The sequence below is a fragment of the Pistacia vera genome, unplaced genomic scaffold (assembly GCF_008641045.1).
Source record: "Pistacia vera cultivar Batoury unplaced genomic scaffold, PisVer_v2 Contig897, whole genome shotgun sequence".
Lineage (NCBI taxonomy): Eukaryota > Viridiplantae > Streptophyta > Magnoliopsida > Sapindales > Anacardiaceae > Pistacia > Pistacia vera.
The window spans coordinates 152,982-160,122 of NW_022196775.1; positions in this window are offsets into that span (position 1 = coordinate 152,982).

Consider the following 7,141-nt stretch of genomic DNA (forward strand, 5'->3'; position numbering starts at 1 on the left):
GTCTAAGGAATTGTGTCATAGAACGCAAGATGAGAGAGATAGGATGAAGAGGATCCCATATGCATCAACAATTGGATCTATCACTGCAGTGGCGTTCATACTGGAATTTTTAGCCTCGGCGAAATAAAACTTATCTGCGGCGATGAAGCTACTACCCAATTTTGTGCTTTTTTGCGAAGGGACCAAACTGCAGTTTTTAATAGCCTATAAAGCCAATAATCATTCTGCACATATAAAAGGGTAATTAATAATTAACCCACCCAATTAAAAAATGATTGTTTTTGAAATGTATGCTATGTACTTGTTGGTATATTGCATGGTGCCTGGTACATGAGCCTTATGACCTATGGTGAATGTTCTAAATTATTTTTGGGTATGTATGGTTGTAAATTTTTAAAATAGGACCTACGTGTCTTGCCTTTTTCCCTTTCTCCCTGTACATTCTCTTCTCATCTCATTCCCTTCGAATGTAAATCGAGGTTTCTAAATTTATTGATATAAAATTAGTTTGAGATTAGTTTTATTGTAAATTCAGTATGATGTTTCTGTAATGTACTTGAGATGGAGCAAAGGACGAGGCAATCGTACTTGAAGACTTAAGATATTTATTACAAGACACTTAGGTGACCTACATATTATTCTAGGCTCGAGGAAATTGGTTTTAGTTGGGCCATGTATCAACACTTTTTAGTATTTTGTATAGAATGCATGCTAAGGTTGAATGTTTAATAACATGCCAAACAATGCCATTTTAACAAAGATAATAATCTGTTGAGACATTAAATAATAAACCCTCAATTAAAGTATATTAAGTCACGTATGCCTTCCATCACCGTGGTTTTATTCAAACCACTGTTTGTCAGAACCTTGTTCGCCAAAGCGAAGGGTAAACTTATACCAGTGGGAGGTTAAGATTCATTGGAGTTTTCCTTAATGGTGATGGGTTGACTTAAAATGATGGTTTTGCTTGTTCGCCAAAGCGAAGGTTGATAAACGCGTCATAGGCATAGTAGAGAAGTACACATATTGTGTGTACGTGGTGGCATATAGTGTCCACTCTACTGATGCTGAGAATCACACTTGAGGACGATGGTTAGGGCCATTGGATTGTATGATTGGCTTGTTGGCTTTTTCACATTTGAGGTTGATAGGAAGAGCTATCAACTAGTGTGGATTAAGTTTGTTGGCCTACCTAATCAACTCATTTTGGCTTGTTCGCCAAAGTGAAGGTTTGAAATGGGCAGGATGGGATCTCAGTCCACTAGGAAAGCCAACGGGCATTACCGAGTTAATAGTGAGGGCTATTGACTTGAGGAAAATAGTGGGAGCATTGTTTAAATAAAAGACCATATTAAATAATAATGAACATTGTAATAACGGTTACTAATTCTGCACTTGTAGATTCACTTAAGATTGAGCAAAATGATCCCAACATTGCTGCGACAAATCATCGATCTGGGAGAGAAATGAAATGGTGAAAATTTTGTTAACTAGTATAGAAGTATAAACAATATACTTCAGTCAAGCGATATATTACACACCATTGAGCAAGCTCTATCACCAGAGCCTGCTGATATTCTATCCATAAGACTGGGTATGTATATGTGAAGCACACACATGATGCAAAAGCAAAAATGACTAGATACATTGTGCTTGCATCAATGGCACCATTACTGTGACAAAAGTGCTGGAAAAGCTTCCATTATTCATTTTCTTCATAGAAATGAGAAGCATATGGTGTCTCAGTTGTTATATAGATGTAGGATGGAAGAGGGTACCAAAATTGGTGATCATATACTCAAGTTGACCAAGTATATGAACAAGCATGAGATTTTGGGATGTGGACTTAATGAAGGTTTAACGATAAACCTAATATTATAGTCTTTGCCATGTTCTTATTCTCAATTTGTCTATGACTTCGCTGAGGAAGATAAAAGGAACACCCTTTTCGAGCTTCTAGATACATTAAAGGCTACTGAGCCAGGCATGAAAATGTCAGAAACATTGATGTTGGTTAAAGCCAACTCAAGTGAAAAGGAAAGGGCTTAGAAGTCATTGGAAAGAACTGTTGCAGAAAGGAAAGGCGTTTGTCCTTACTGTGGGAATCCCAACCACTGGAGGAAACATTGCAAGGCCTTCCTAGCAAAAGGAAGAAGAATGTTACTTCTTCATCAAGTACGTTCCTGAGATTAACTTATCCCGTAAACATCTGGTTGACACAAGATGTGGTACTTACATTTGACTGATGTGTAGGAACTATCGTAGAGTAGAGTGCTCACTGAGGGAGAGGTGGACCTACCAGTTGGAAATGAAGCACGTGATGCTGCATTTGTTGTAGGATCTTATCATCTGATTTTGCCGATGGGCTTGTTTCTTGGAACTTGTAAATTATTATGATCTTTCCTCAGTTTCTCGAAATTATATTTCTATGTTCACTTAGGACAAATGAGAATATTAGTTTACTAATGGATTATTATCCTTGAGTGTAAATAATATTCTTTATGGAACTGTTTCATAATAATATGTCCTTAAGATAGATAATAGGGATAATCTCAAAATGAAAACTTTAGCAAGTTGAGCTAAACATACCTAAAGGAATGTGAGATAGTATCACAACTCACACCTCCATATACACCCAAACACAATGGAGTTTCTGAAAGGAGGAATAGGACCTTACTTGACATGGTTAGGTCCATGATGAGTTTTAGTGATTTACCTGCATCATTCTGAGGTTATGCCCTAAAAACTGTGACTCATGTTTTGAACCATGTGCCATCAAAGTCTATAGATAAGACTTCATATGAACTATAGAGTGGGCGAAAGCCCAGCTTGTCTTATCTAAGGATTTGGGTTGGGAAGCTTATGTTAAGAAATTAACTTCGAACAAGCTGGACCCAAAATCCTATAAATGTATATTTGTGGGGCATCCAAAGGAGACTAAAGGATACTATTTCTACCACCCAGAAGAGCAAAAAAATTTTGTTGCTCGTTCTGGTGTTTTCTTAGAAAATGAATTTTTTCTAAGAAGTACTACTGGGAAAAAAATAGAACTCAATGAAGTTCTAGAACCATAAGTTATACTAGAAAAAGGACGGGATGATGTGCCACAGGAAGTGGTTGAACACCATGAGGAGGTTACTCCACAAATTGTGGATCAAAGTGAACTACCTCAGGTCGTACAAGAGCTACGTAGATATGGGAGAGTACGCCATGAGCCTGAGAGATATGATTATCTCGTGACTCATCAAGATGACGTAAAGTCTACCAAGATGATGAACCCAGAACCTACAAAGGCACTATATCGGATCCAGATTCCGTTAAATGGCTTGAAGCCATGAAATCTGAGATGGACTCCATGTACCAGAACCAAGTATGGTCTCTAGTCAAACCACCTGACGGGTTAAAACCCATAGGGGGTAAATGCATCTTCAAGAAGAAGATTGACATGGATGGCAAGGTGCATACTTATAAGGCACGACTGGTTGTCAAAGATTTTAAACAAATTCATGGCATTGACTATAAAGAAACCTTTTTGTCCGTTGGCATGATAAAATCCATCCGGATTATGCTTGTGATTGCTACATATCATGACTATGAGATTTGGCAAATGGATGTCGAAACAGCTTTCCTAAATGGAAACCTCGAATAGGATGTGTATATGACACAACCAGATAGTTTCATTCTTGATGGGCAAGCTGATAGGGTATGCAAGTTGTGGAGATCCATTTATGGACTCAAGCAAGCTTCAAGGAGTTGGAACATTCGTTTTGATGAAGCTGTAAAAGAATTCGGTTTTATCAAGAACGAAGATGAACCCTATGCTTGCAACAAAGTGAGTGGGAGCGCAGTGGCATTCCTAGTGTTGTATGTCGATGACATACTTCTGATCGGGAATGATATACCGAACTTGTAGTTGGTAAAGACTTGGTTATCCAAGTGCTTCTCCATGAAGGACTTAGGGGAAGCAGCCTACACCCTTGGAATAAAGATCTATCGTGATAGATCATATAGATTGCTTGGCCTAAGTCAGAGTGCATATATTGACAAAATACTAAAAAGATTCAGTGTGGAAGAATCCGAGAATGGATTTCTTCTGATGTCACATGGTGTTTATGTCTCTAAGGAATTGTGTCCTAAAACACAAGATGAGAGAGATAGGATGAACAGGATCCCATATGCATCAGCAATTGGATCCATCATGTATGTTGTGCTATGTACTCGGATATATCTCATGTGCTTTGAACACTTGCAGTAGATATCAATCGGATCCAGGTAAGTGCCACCAGATGGCTGTCAAGAATATTCTTAAGTACCTGAAGAGGACTAAGGATATGTTCTTGGTTTATGGAGGGGAAGATGAGCTCACTGTAATAGGATACAGTGATGTTGTTTCCAAACGGACAAAGATGATTATAGTTCGCAATTTGGGATTATACATTTTATCTCAATGTAGCTGCAGTGAGCTAGAAAAGCTCGAATCAGAGTACTACAGCGAATTCTACAAATGATACTAAGCATATCGCATTATTTCATGTAGCCGTGTAGGCGGTTTGGATCAAGAAGTTCATTACTGAACTTTATGTGGTTCCAAGCATTACTGATCTAGTATAGTTTTACTACAATAACAATTAAGCCATTATTGTGGCTGAGGAATCATGATCTCACCAATAATCCAAACACATACTTAGTTGATTCAATATGATCTAAGAGATCGATCAGAAAGAGAATGTGCAGATTTGCAGAATATCTACTAACCCACTATTGAAGTTTCTGTCATAGTAGAAGCATGATGGGAACTTGTGTAATAGCCACTTTCTACTCAAATACTCATAATGAAATACATATAAAATAATATGAAGAAATTGGGCCCAAAATTTTCTTTTTATTAAATATATATATATATTCTTTACAAACATATACATTTTTACACAAACTTATAATGTGTACAAAAGGTATTAAAACATGCTGGACAGTGTAACCGCTTCCCCTCGCGTGTCGACGTCCATCCGACTGCATTCTCACCTGGATCCTGCAAAACATAGGAAAACAACGGGGTGAGCACTAAAATAATGCTCAGTAAGTAAATCCTCTACTCATCTATCCCTGTAACTCTCTCTCTCTCGAATTCTTTCNAAAACATGGTAGACAGTGTAACTGCTTCCCCTCGCGTGTCGACGTCCATCCGATTGTGTCCTCACCTGGATCCTGCAAAACATAGGAAAACAATGGGGTGAGCACTAAAATAATGCTCAGTAAGTAAATCCTCTACTCATCTATCCCCGTAACTCTCTCTCTCTAATTCTTTCCTTACAACTTCTCATTCAATTTCTCTTTGGTACTTTTCTCTCTCTTTCTCTTTCTCTTAGAACTCTCTTCTAGCAACTCTCTTTAATAAGTCACGGCCCCATCTTACCGAGGGCACGGCCAGGACTCGCTCCCACTTTACGTGACCTCTACTCATTCTAGCCGATCAGACTCGGTTATGCATGGATTCGGAACCCTTGGCCATGTGAGTGTATATCTCTCTCTCGGGTACTCGGGTATAGCCCTCATCCACATGCACTCTCACGGGCTACACCACTTCTCTATCTCAATGCGGCGAACATGTGGGAAATACTCTACCCATTACTCACGGGTTTCCCATCGCACAACCTATTCTATTCTCTTTTTTTCTCTTTGTTCTCTAATGCTTAATTTCTCTTTCTCTTTACCCTTAAAGTAACTTATACTCAAATTCTCTACTATGTCTCAAGTTACTTCTTAAGTGCAATGAAATATGTATGGACAGTTCATGCTCACTAATGCACTTGTGAAATGCCAAACACAAGATTTCCTCAAAACAGTCATTTTGCACTGGTCACACTAAAAAGGCCATAACTTGCATTATACACATCGGATTGCTACGATTCTAGTCTCATTTTAAATATTAGAGACAGGGCTACAACTTCTATGTTTTGGTCTCAGCCCAGTTCAATTCGTAAAATGCCGAAATATCACTTAGAACGTCACGGCTATGACAGGGCAGATTTCACTTAGGCATTTCATCAAACAACTCATGTGCATATAAACACTCTACTATAATTACTACTATACTTCATTCTCTAGACATCCAAAATGGGGGAAAACTCCCTCAAATACTCATAATCCCTGTCAAGAAAAGCACTTCCAAATAGATTCACACAACATCTCTCAAACTTCATCTCAAATTCCATTTCTCATCTGATGCGTGTTTCTTACAACATGCAAAAATGTAGCAAGTATACTAGTCGCACTAAGTAATAAAGTGATGAGTGAGTATCGTTCCCACGAGGATAGTGTTACTAAGTACCGATTTTTCTAGTTAAAGTCCTAATTGAAGCAACAATATATTGGATTGATGGACGATTAACAAACTAAAAACAAATGCAAAACCCAACAACTTAATTAATTAAACAATGCAAAAGGCTAGGGTGTTGATTTCACCTAGATACGCTAACCCAATTCTAGAATCTTTACCCAAGTTCTAATTCCTCGATTGAAAATTGAATTCCCTAAGTTGTAAAACATCATTCTCATGCTATATTTCCCTACTTATCCCATATAATCTCCCACCCAACAAAATAGATTAATAGTTCAAAGGATTTTAAGCTTTGTGGAATTCTATCTAGATTTCAGATCGCTAAACCTATCTCTAGCGTTTGCTAATCTATGGTATTTATCCCAAGAGGCAAAATCACAAATCACTTCTCAGTCTCATGTGAACAACACACATTTGAATGGTGCAAGCATCCAAAAGACATTAAGCAAAGAGATAAACACTCATTCATGAAATTAAAACTCAAAGTAATTCAATCCATATAAATTTGAATCATTGTATCAAGATTCCATCAAACCCTAGCTAAATAACTCAGTTCATACTCAAAAACGAAATAAAACAACAAAAACAAACTGAATCAAGATTCATCTGAAAAGCAAGCAAAGTGGAGAAATCTTCCTAATTTGAAGCCCAAATCTTCAATAATCTTCTCCTTCCGAGCTGCCTCCCAAATCACGAACCAAGCCTCTTTTCTTTCCTTTTCGCCTAATTTATACCTCCTCCACTTAAGGATGAAGCCCTAGCAAGCCAAAACGCTCGTTTTATTTTTGCATCTGACGCAGGTTT